The following is an 11,439-nucleotide window of genomic DNA, read 5'->3' as shown; positions in this document are numbered from 1 at the left end:
ACTGATATTAACATCAAGACTCCTGAACTTTTTTGTGTTCCCTTCTCCTGAAAGTTTGTTTTCCATCCTCTAACTTTGAGTCTGTGGATGTTCTTTGTAGTGAGATTTTTTTCCTGGAGGCAGCATATTGCTGAGACTTTTAAAAATCTAATTTGCCATTCCATGTTTTTTTTAGTAGTGCATTTAATCCATTGACATTCAGGCTGATTACTGGAATGTGAGAGTTTATCCCTGTCATGAGGCTCTTACAAGGCTGTTTTGTTTACTTTTAACTTTTGGGTTGATATATGTGTGTTTTCAATTTTCTGTCACAAGGTATGTTGTGTTGATTCCATGTTTTCCTGCATTCTTAGGATGTGCATGGTTGTTTCTTCTTCTTCTTCTTCCTCCTCCTCCTCTTCCTCATACTGTCTTAAGCACCTCCTGTAGAGCTGGTCTATAAGCAGCATAATCATTTAGATAATTGATGTCTGGGAAGGATTTTAATTCTCCATTACTGATGAAGCTGAGTTTTGCTGGGTAGGAAAATCTTGGTTGAAATTGTTTATCCTTGAGGACTTTGAAAATTAGACACCAGTCCCTTTTAGGTTGTAGTGTTTCTGCTCATAAGTCTGCTGCTATTCTGACTGGTCTTCCCTGGTAGTCTTCTCTCCTGCTGCCTTTAGAATTTTTTCTTTTATATGTACTCAGAGTATGCTAATTACTATGTGTCTAGGGGTTGTTCTCATTTGATGTCTTGAAGGGATTCTCTGAAAGTCTTGTGTTTGAATGGTCACATCTCCGGTAAGATGGGGACAGTCTTCTTGGATAACCTCCTGGAATACTTGTTTCAAGGTGTTCTTCATTTCCCTTTCTACTTCTGGGTTACCAATCAGGTGTAAGTTCAGCCTCTTGATATAATTGCACATCTCTTAGAGACTTTATTCTTTCTTTCTGAGTTTTCTTTCTATGTTTTTTAACGGACTGAATTAATCCATGCTTTGGTCTTCAAGCTCAAGATTCTTTCGTCTGCTTGGTTAATTCTGCATTCCATGCTTGTCATCTTGTTATTTATTTCCTGGATAAAGTTTTGTATGGCCAAAATCTCTGTTACAAGTTCTTTCAGTGTTGCATCTTACCCCTTTTGAGTCTTATGCACTCCTTCCACCCATTCCCTAATCCCTGTGTATTCTGGGGCCAACCGCTGGTGATTTCCATTGTTTGGGCTCTGGGATCTGATTTTTCAGATATTGTCTCTTTGGTACCCTGGGAATTACCTATGTTCTCCCACTGATTTTTCCTTATTTGTGATAGATCTTTCTTTTCTCTGTAATTCCATTATTCAATGGTAGTGGATGGGGCTTTTACTTCAGTAATTTTCTCAGCCCTGTATTCTCCCCTGATCAGAGTCTCCAAATTTTTTTCTGAAACAGGGTTGGGGACAGGAAGCTTTTCTGTTTCTTGCAGTTTTGAGAGTTTAATAGGGTAGAAGGTGGGGTGGTTTCAGATTCAGAAACCACTTGCAAGTTACAATGTTCACTGCCTAAGGTATGGGTTCTACTCCCCATCCACCACTCTATGTGATGATGGAATAAGTATGTGTGTGTGTGCTCCCTGAGCAGGATAAAGTAACAGTAATGAGGAGAACAGAGAAATGCAGAATGAAATAGAACAGACAAAATAATCAATAAAAGAAAGAAAAGCAAAACAAAGAGATGAAGGAAAAAATACCAAAACAAACAAAAAAACTAAACAGGAAAACTGAACACACAAATGCACAGCAAAAAAAAAGAAAAAAAAAGGTAGGGGAAATGCAAATCAAATCCTCATTTACACACACACTAAATCAAAATAAAAGAACATAAAAAAAAGAAAAAAGGAGTAATGCAAATTGAACCCTTACTCACACATTCACCCACACACAAAACAAAAGAACAGAATTTCTTTTTTTTAAATTTCTGGACACCAACTACCCTCTTGTAGAAGGTTCTGTAATTATTCCTCTCAGCCCCTCACAGGTAAGCTCACCCGCATCTCCTGCGGCATTGTGGGCTCATTCACAATCTCACTGGCATGAGGCCCATAAGGGTCAGAGGGAATGGTGGGGGTGGGTGAAGTGTAAGTCCTCCCCTCCCGCTTCTGTAAGGTCAAGGAAAGCCCCCTCTGTTGGGGAGGTGTGGGATTGTCTCCTCTCCAGGTGCTGGTGGGGGTGCCCCAGCCAGGCTTATCCCAGAATTGAATTCTCCTAGTGCAGCTGCTGTCTAGGCTCTGCCGGGGTTTGCCGCTCTCACTCATGCCCCAGCCAAGTGGGTCAGACACGCAGAGCATTGCTGGGGAAGAGGGGATTGAGTCAGCCCAGGACTCACCACTGACCTCTTGGAGGGTCTTCGTTGTCCTTTTCTGGTGGCACCCTTTGTCCTGGGGCTGGGTCAGGGTAGAGGGTGGGCCACCTGAGACTCCACACTCATTCTTTCCCTTCAAAGTTTGTGCTTTCAGCATATTCCCTCTGGGTCATGATCAACCCCAGAGTAGTTAACCCACCGGCCACAGAGAGTAGATCTGTTGCTCCATGGTGAACAAGCCAGAGCACTCTACTGCCCAGTTTTCAAGATAGTGGCAGGGTGACTGTTTCATCTTCTCCCGTGGGACTCTGCCTCTGACTCCCTGGCTGTGCTCCCTCCGTGGCCGTCACTGCCAGTATCCAGCCTGGCACTGCAGTGGTCAGGCAGTCTGGCAACAGCAGTTTCCTCCAGCAGCTTCTTCCCAGGAAGGGCTTTATTGATTTTAGAAAATGGCCTTCGTTTCTGCACCCTGGAAGCACTGGGGCCCAAGCAAAGCAGCTGTGGCACCAGCTGTGGCACCGGCTGCTTCACGAGGAGAGTCCTGGCCCCGTGCTCCTGAGTCTCCACTCAGTTAGTCACTCACACACCTATTTACACACAGACAAACATGCAAATTTGTCCACACACTCGCTCACCCAGGGACCTGCCAGAGACCAGCTCCAGCTGAGCAGGGTGTCCTGAAGGAGAACGGAGTCGGCAAGAGAGAGAAGACAAGGCACGGACTTTGCTGCAAGCTGGACAGAAGTCTGTCTCTTTATTGTTTCACACAAGTCCTTTTTATACCCCTAGATTTTGGCTCAAGGCAAAGGCATGTTCTTTGTTTTAAAGTTAGTTAGTTTCCAGATTAATAAATTTCTTTGTCCATCTTACTTTGATCTATGTTTCAACCCAAATGGGGTTCTGTCTATCTTCTTTTCTGAGTCATAATGATGTCCTGTTTACTTTTTAAAACTGCAACATCAAACATGCCATTTTTAACCCTGAGTGTTACCTCCGAATGTCATTCCTTATCTACGTACAATGAGTTACAAATTTTCTTAATGTCTTATCTCTAAAAAATCACTATCCTAAGACTTAACATTAACTATAAATTCTGTGAACTTTTAACATTTTTTAATGATTGCCATTTCTCAATGTTTATACAAAAACTTACTCATCTCTACAACCATTACATTATAAATCACTACTGAGTTCCAAGCAGTATAATTGCCACATTGATTTGTAAGTCTTCACAGAGCAAACTGCAATTATCCAGGGTAAAGCAACTCTCCCAAGGTCTCTTAATCGCAAGCTGGCCTGACTCGCTTTCCATAATGTCACACCTGGTGCTTACACTCTGGGCCAATTATCTCCTGTCAGGGAGAGAGGGCTTTAACGTTTGTTTGTTGTTGTTGTTGTTTTTGTAAAAAAAAAAAAGCCTCCCCAGGCTTAGTTTATCTTAGTCACGATCTCTAACTAGAATTACAGGCCTCCTAAACAAAAGGAAGTAAAGTCAAGGGTGTTTTAATAAAGAGCATACTTCTAACAAAACAAATCTTCCCTTTACTAAACACTACTATTTGTTAAAAATTATTTCCCCCATATAGAACTCTTTACATCTTCAACTTTCAGGTTTCCAGTGGCGAGATCAAGAGTAGCGGTAGAAGCAGCAGGAACAGCAGCTGCCCAGAGTTGCCCTGCAACCTGGGTCTTCGGCCTTCTGGACCCTGTCAACGCGAAGGCCTCTGAGGGGCCCCCGGCAGGGACTCGCACAGTCCGACTGGCTCTGCTGCCGTCTTCCCCACCCCCCGGCATCCTTAATCGTCCATGTGAACCGTCTTGAGCCTCCACTACGTTCCAGACACTGTGCTAAGCCTTTAAATGCCTTATCTCATCTAATTATTTAAATCAATCCTTGGAGGCATGTTGTATGTTTATCTTTTGTCAGATAAGACCAGTGGTTGAATTAGTAAGTTTCCCAAGAGCACACAAAGAAGAAATTTTTCAGCCAAGATACGGACTGACATAGTCTGTTTCCAGATTTCCATTCTGTGTCACTTCATCTTATTATCTACAATGATAGAGGAAAATTAATCCAATACAGAGACATTACTATAAACTTAGTATTTGTGTGCTTTCAAAATTCATAAAATCATAAACCCTTATCCCCAACTTGGTAACATCTAGAGAAAGGTCTTTGTAAGGTAGTTTGGGCGATGATTGTGGAAACTTACATATCCTTGTATGAAATGACATGAGATTGTTCTTTCTCTCTCTCTCTCCACAGCATCCCTCTGCCTTGTGAGGATAATTTACGAACCAGGAGGAGGGCCTTCATGAGAACGCTACCATGCAGGCACCTTGTCTTAGGCCTCCAGTCTCCCTAACTGTTTATGACCCCAGTCATTGTTACAGCAGACTGAACTGCTTAAGACAGGTGTTGACTCTGACAATAATGATAAACCATCACCTTTACACCTTCTTCCTGTTCATCTAAGTTACTTACCTTTCTAGTATCTTCAATTTTGTGAATTTCTGTGGATAAGTCTCATTCTATTAAGTCAATTTCACAGATTAAGTCATTAAGTTCTATAATAGAAACAGGAAGAGATGAGGCTTAAAAAAGCAAAAGGAAAAAATTGATGACTTTGTGTGCCCTGTCAAGATGTTTAAGCCAAGTTCTATTAGTAAGCTTTTATTGTTCACACTGGAGAGTGGTTTTGTGCCTTGATTACCCAAGAGTAACATCTTGCTGGAATACAACTTGTGAAATGTGAAATTTTAAATATTGTATATACTAACTAGTTTACATTTCAACAATTACACATTTTAAATACTAAGTAATTTCACGTTTCACAATTACAACTTGTGAAATGTGAAATTTTAAATATTTTAAATACTAAGTAACTTACAACATTTATATATTTTTGATATTTTCTATACGTACATGTTTTCTTCTTATATAAGAATGCGTCTTATATTCTTATGTAAGAATAATACAAAATCTCAAAAACCACTATAAATGGCATATTGGGCATAGGTGGCACCAGACTTTGTTCCCTGGCACTGCAGAGTTATGATTTATGCCTATATAATTAATCCATTCAAAGATTATTTACTGAACACTAGTCATGTGCCAGACACTATTTTATAAGTGTTGATACAGCAGAAACAAAATTAAAGCCCTGCTCTTATACCTTATATGTTTTCTGCTCTTAATGACCCTATTATGGCAGACTTTGAAAAGCTATGGGTAATTTCTTTGTTGGGGCTGCGACGACCAGCACTCCTCTGTGATCGGCCAGTCCCACTGACTGGCTCTTCTCTGTGCTGGGTACCCCAGTTACTAGCCTCCTCTGTGTTGGGTTCCCCATTGACTATCCCTCCACTGTTGTGGGTGCCCCAGTGAATGGCCTCCTCTGTGATGGGTGCCCCAGTTACTTGTTCTTCTCCACGATGGATGTCCATTGATTGGTTCTCCTCTGTGACAGGTGTCACATTGACTGGCTCTTTTCTCTGATGGATGCACCATTGTTTAACCTTCTTCTGTGTTGGATACCCCCATGACTGGTCCTCCTTCATAATGGGAGCCCCAGTGACTGGCCCTCATCTGAGATTGGTACTCCAGTGACTGGCCTCCTCTGTGATCAGCTCCCTCAGGAGTGGTCTTCTTCTGTGATAGGTGCCCCAGATTCTGGGCCTCCTCCAAAACGGATGCCTTGGTGACTTGCTCTTCTGTGCTGGGTGCCCCACTGACTGGCTCTCCTCTGCAATGGGTGGCCCAGTGACTGGCTCTCTGATTAGCCTTCATTCTGAGGGGTGCCCGAGTGTCTGGCCTTGCTCCACAATGGGCACTACTGTGACTGGGCCTCCTCTGTGATTGGTGCCCCAATGACTGGCCATCCTCTGTGATGGGGGCCACAGTGATTTGCTGTCTTCTGTGATGGGTGTCCTAGTTACTGGGGTCCCTCCAAAATTAGTGCCCCCATGACTAGCTCTCCTTCAAAATGTGTGACCCAGTAACTTGCCCTCCTCTTTAATGGGTGCTCTAGTGACTGGCCCTCCTCTGTGATGGGTGCCCCAGTGATTGATGATCCACCATATTGGGTGCCACAGTTACTGCTTCTCCTCTGTGATGGGAGCCTCAGTGTCTAGCCCTCCTCTGTTATGGGTGCCCCAGAGACTGGTCCTCCACAGTGATGAGTATTTCAGTGACAACCCAACCTCGAATTGATGCGAAATGACTTGGACTTCCTCTGAGATGAGTGCACAAGTGACTAGCCATCCTCTGTGATGGTTGCCTCAGTTACTGGACCTCCTCTGTGATGGATGCCCCAGTGACTGCCTCTCCTCTGCGATGAGTGCCCCAGTGATTTGCCATCCTTCTAATGGGTGCCCCAGTATCTGATCCTATTCTGGGATGTTTTCCTCTTTTACTTGGTCCCAGTGACTGGCCCTTGTCATTGATGGGTTTCCCAGTGAATGCCCCTCCTCTGTTATCTTTGCCACAGTCACCAACACTCTTCTGCATGGGTGTCCTATTAACTAGCCCTCCTCTGTGATGGGTAACCCCATTAATGGTCCTTCTCTGTAATGGGTGCCCATTGACTGCCCCTCATCTGTTATGGCTGTCCAAGTGACTTCTTCTCATCTGTGTTGGGTTCCCCAGTGATTGACCCTCCCCTTTGATGGCTACTCCAGTGTCTGGACCTCTTCTGTTATAGCGGTTCCAGTGAATGGCCCTCCTCTGTGATGGGCACCCCAGTGGCTGGATATCCTCTGTTATTAGGGTGACAGAAACGGGTTCTCCTCTGTGATGTGTGCCTCAACTTCTTCTCCTCCTCTGTTATGGGTGCCCCAGTGACTGGCTTGCCTCTGTGATGGGTGTCCCAGTGACAGGCTTTTTTCTGTGATGGGTTCGCCAGTGATTAGCCAACTTCTGTTATGGGTGTCCAGTGACTTCCCCTCCTCTCTATTGGATGCCCTAGTGTCTGGCCCACCTCAGTGTTGGGTTCTCCAGTGACTGGGCATTCTTTATAATGAATGCCTCAGTGTCTGGTTTTCCTCTATCATAGGTGCCCCATCAACTGATCCTTGTCTGTGATGGGTACCATAAAATTTTGCCTACCCTGTTATGGCTACCCGAGTTACCGACACTCTTCTGTGATTGGAGCCCCAGTGACTAAGCCTTTTCTAATGGGTGCCCCATTGACTGGCCCTCCCCTGTTATGTGATTCTCAGTGAATGGTTCTCATCTATGATATGTACCACAGTGACTGGCTCTTCTCTGTGATGGTTGTCCCAGTGACAGCCTCTCCTCTCTGGTGGGTACCCAAGTCAGTAGCCTTCTTTTGTGGTGGGTGCCCCAGTGCCTGGCCCTCCATTATATGTGCCCCAGTGAGTGACACTGCTCTGTGATGGGTGACCCCCTGACTGCCCCACATCTGTAAAGCATGCCCCAGTGACTGGGCCTCCTCCATATTGGTGCAGCAGTGGCAGACACTCCTCCATTACGGGTGTTAGAGTGACTGTGCCTCCTCTGTGATCGGTGTCAGTGACTGGTCCTACTCTACAATGGTTGACCAAGTGACATGCCCTCCTCTGTGATGGATGTCCCACTTATTGAGCCTCCTACATAATAAGTGCCCCATTGACTGGCTCTCCTTTGTGATAGGCGGGCCTCCTCCAGAATATGTTCCCCAGTGACTCAGTCTCCATTTATTTTGTGCACCAGCAACTAGCCTTCATATATAATGGATGCCCTAGTGACTAGTCCTCTTCTGTGATGGGCATCTAAATGACTAGCCACCCTCTGTGATGGATGCCTCAGTTTCTGGCTGTCATCTGTGATGGGTGCCCCAGTGACTGGGCCTCCTCTGTTATCAGTTTCAGTGACTGGCTGTCCTATGTAATCAGTGCCCCAGTGACTGAACTTCCACTGTTATGGGTGTTCCAGTGACTGGCCTCCTCTGTTTTGGGTCCCCAGTTATTGACTCTCATCTGTGGTGGGTGCCCCAGTGAAAGGCTCTTTTCTGTGACGGGTGCACCAGTGATTAGATTTCTATTATGGCTGCCCAATGACAGGCCATCCTCCATAATAATAGCCTGAGCGACTGGTACTCCTCTAGGATTGGATTCCCAGTGACTGGACCTCCTTCATAATGGGTTGGATTACCAATGACTGGGCCTCCTCTATAATGGGTGCACCAGTGACTAGCCTACATCTGTGAGTGACTAGGCCTCCTCCAAAAAGGAGGTCCTAGTGACACACCCTCCATTATGATGGGTGCCTCAGTGATTGGCCTTTCACTGTGATCAGTCCTTCAGTTACTGGGCTCTCTCCATATTGGTGCCTCAGTGTCTAGCTCTCCTCCATATGAGTGTCCCAGTCTCTCTTGGTCTGCTCTGATTGGTGTCCAGTGACAGGCCCACCTCCATAATTTTTGCACTCGTCACTTGCTATCTTCTATGATGGGTGTCACACTTACTGGGCCTCTTCCAAAATGGGTGCTCCAGTGACTGGTCCTAATTTTTATGGGTGCTCTAGTGACTGGGCCTGTTACATAATGTGTGCCCCAGTGAGTGGGCTTTCTCTTTGATTGTTGCCCCAGTGACTGGCCATATATGGTGGATGTCCCAAGCGACAAGCCCTTCTCTGTGATGGGTATCATAGTGACTGAGCCTCCTCCATAATAGGTGCTCCATGGAATTAACATCCTTTTTGATTGGGGCCACAGTGACAGGCCCTCCTCCAAATAGGGTGCCCTACTGACTATTCTTCTCTGTCATAGGTATACCAGTAACTAGGCCTCCTCCATAACTGGTGTCCCAGTGACTAGCCCTACTCTGGTGGGTGTCCAGGGACTGCCTCTCTTTTGTGATAGATGCCCTAGAGTCTTGGCCTTTTCTACAATGGGTGGCTCAGTGCTTGTCTCTCCCTCTGTGACGGTTGCCCATTGGCTGGGCCCACTCAATAATGGGTGTTCCAGTGACTGGGCCTCCTCTATTATTGGTGGCCCAGTGCACAGTGCTCCTCTATTATGGTTGCCCCAGTGACATGCTCTCCTCTGTGATGAGTGTCCCAGTTACTGGGCCTGATCAATAATGGGTATACCTGCAACTAGCCCTTCTTTGTGATGGGTGTCCCCGTGACTGGCTCTCACGTGTGACGGGTACCTCAGTGACTGGGCCTTCTATGCAATGGGTGTCTCAGACACTGGTCCTTCTCCAGGATTTCTTCCCCAGACTGGCCCTCCTATGTGATGGGTTCAACAATGACAAGTCCTCTCCTGTGATCAGTGTCCTGGTGACTAGCCCCAGGTCAGGGTTGATACAAATTGCACTGCACCTGGTGGAAGTGAGTACCGATGTCCTGAGGCTCCTGACTGTTCACAGTCTACAGGGGGTAGTTCAATTGTTATGGAGACTGGCAACACAAAGAACTCTCCACTAGGGGCTAAAAACGCCCCCACCATGCTGAAACCCCAGCAGCATCCACCATGGAGACTCTGCAGGATTACCAGTGGGCGTCATGACTGGGTTCGATGAATTGCTGAGAAGCCTGGAAACCAGTGGTTGGCTACTGGGTCTGCCGACAGAACTGCAAAGATCTGGGACTCAGCAGGTGGCAAATTAAAACTGTCTCCGACTGGGCCTATTAGTCCTGTGTGGGGTGTGACTGTGAGTACAAGAGCCCATACCTGTTCTCTTGTGGAGAAGACAAACACGTGAAGCGCTGGGACCCTGGATACAATAAGGCGATAAGGCACGATCGTGGCCATTTAAGTGCATGGATTTGTACTCAACAGTTGGTGTGCTGGTAACCCATGGTCGGGATTCAACCACACGGATCTGGGATGTGAGAACTAAGCCAGTGTACACACATTATCTGGACATACATACGAGCTGCTACAGTGAGGCGTCAAGCTGCAGAAAACAAATTATTACAGGAAGCTATGACACTACAATAAGAGTGTGGGATCTGGTGGCTGGAAAAACAAGAGAGACATTAACAAATCACAAAAAAATCAGTCTAGGCTGTGATTTCACATTGCAGACGTGACACATTTGCATCAGGTTCTCCAGATGACATAAAACAGTGGTCATTCCCTGATGGAAGTTTCATTCAGAATCTTTCCGGTCACAGTGCTATTATTAGCACACTGACAGTGAATTCTGATGGAGTACTTGTATCTGGAGCTGACAGTGGCGCTATGCATCTTTGGGACTGGAGAACTGGCTACAATTTTCAGCAAGTTCATGCAGCTGTGCAACCTGGGTCTTTGGACAGTGAGTCAGGAATATTTGCTTGTGCTTTTGGTCAGTCTGAAAGGTGATTACTAACAGTTGAAGCTGATAACACCAATAAAGTGTACAGAGAGGATGACACAGCGACAGGAGAACCTCATCCAGTCAGCCGGAAATCAAAAATTATCAAGAGAGTTAACGAATGTGGCATTGTTTTCTTTCTCTCTCTCTCCCCCCTTCCCTTTTAATCCTGGCGCTGATGAGTGAAGGGCGCAGAGAGCAGCCAGAAGGGCGTCCCCAAGATGGCGCTGCCACCCCCAAGACAACAAAGGCCCGAAGCTCCGGCTTCTCCCCACACGGTTTCCCGTGCGCACTGAGTTTAAACCTGCGCGCGAGTAATTTCTCCCTATAGGAATACTACCTCATAGTCTCCTCCAATAAAGCCCCAACACGGCACTGGCCAGCCCCTGCCCGGCCCATAAACACACCCCTCTCCCTGCATAGCTCTCTCTCTCTCACTCTCTCCCTCCCTCTCTCTCCCTCCCCCACCCCGCGGCTACAGACCCTTTTCCTTTTTTCCCTGTAGCCGCTGCTTTAATAAATCTCTTGGTCCTTAAAGGGTGTGGAGTTGTCACTGGCGCCTAAGTTCTTTCATTGGAGCCGTGACTCAGATCGGGTCTCTCTCGCCCTTGTGCGGGTCTCTCTCACCCTTGGGCGGGACCCCAACTCGGCCGGTGGCCACTCCAACCCTCCCGGGCCTTCCCCACCCTCTTGAATGCCCAAGCCGCATCCATCAGTGATCGTTGGATAGGGAAGTCCCCCTCCCCCAAACAAGGAAGCCTAAAACTTGCCAGGGATCACCGGAGGGGACGGACCTCAGGATCCAGCCCCT

The 11,439-nt window shown here is 46.4% G+C and overlaps 1 pseudogene; it reads left to right on the top strand.

The window, feature by feature from the left end:
* Positions 1–8,803: 8,803 nt before the first annotated feature.
* On the top strand, positions 8,804–10,795 carry LOC103270739 (annotated as a pseudogene).
* The last annotated feature ends 644 nt before the right edge of the window (positions 10,796–11,439 follow it).

Source organism: Carlito syrichta, unplaced genomic scaffold, assembly GCF_000164805.1.
Source record: "Carlito syrichta isolate Samal-C Ts95f unplaced genomic scaffold, Tarsius_syrichta-2.0.1 Scaffold309916, whole genome shotgun sequence".
In the NCBI taxonomy this organism is placed as follows: domain Eukaryota; kingdom Metazoa; phylum Chordata; class Mammalia; order Primates; family Tarsiidae; genus Carlito; species Carlito syrichta.
The sequence above is the reverse complement of the archived record's forward strand: the minus strand, read 5'-3'. Positions and strand labels throughout refer to the sequence as shown.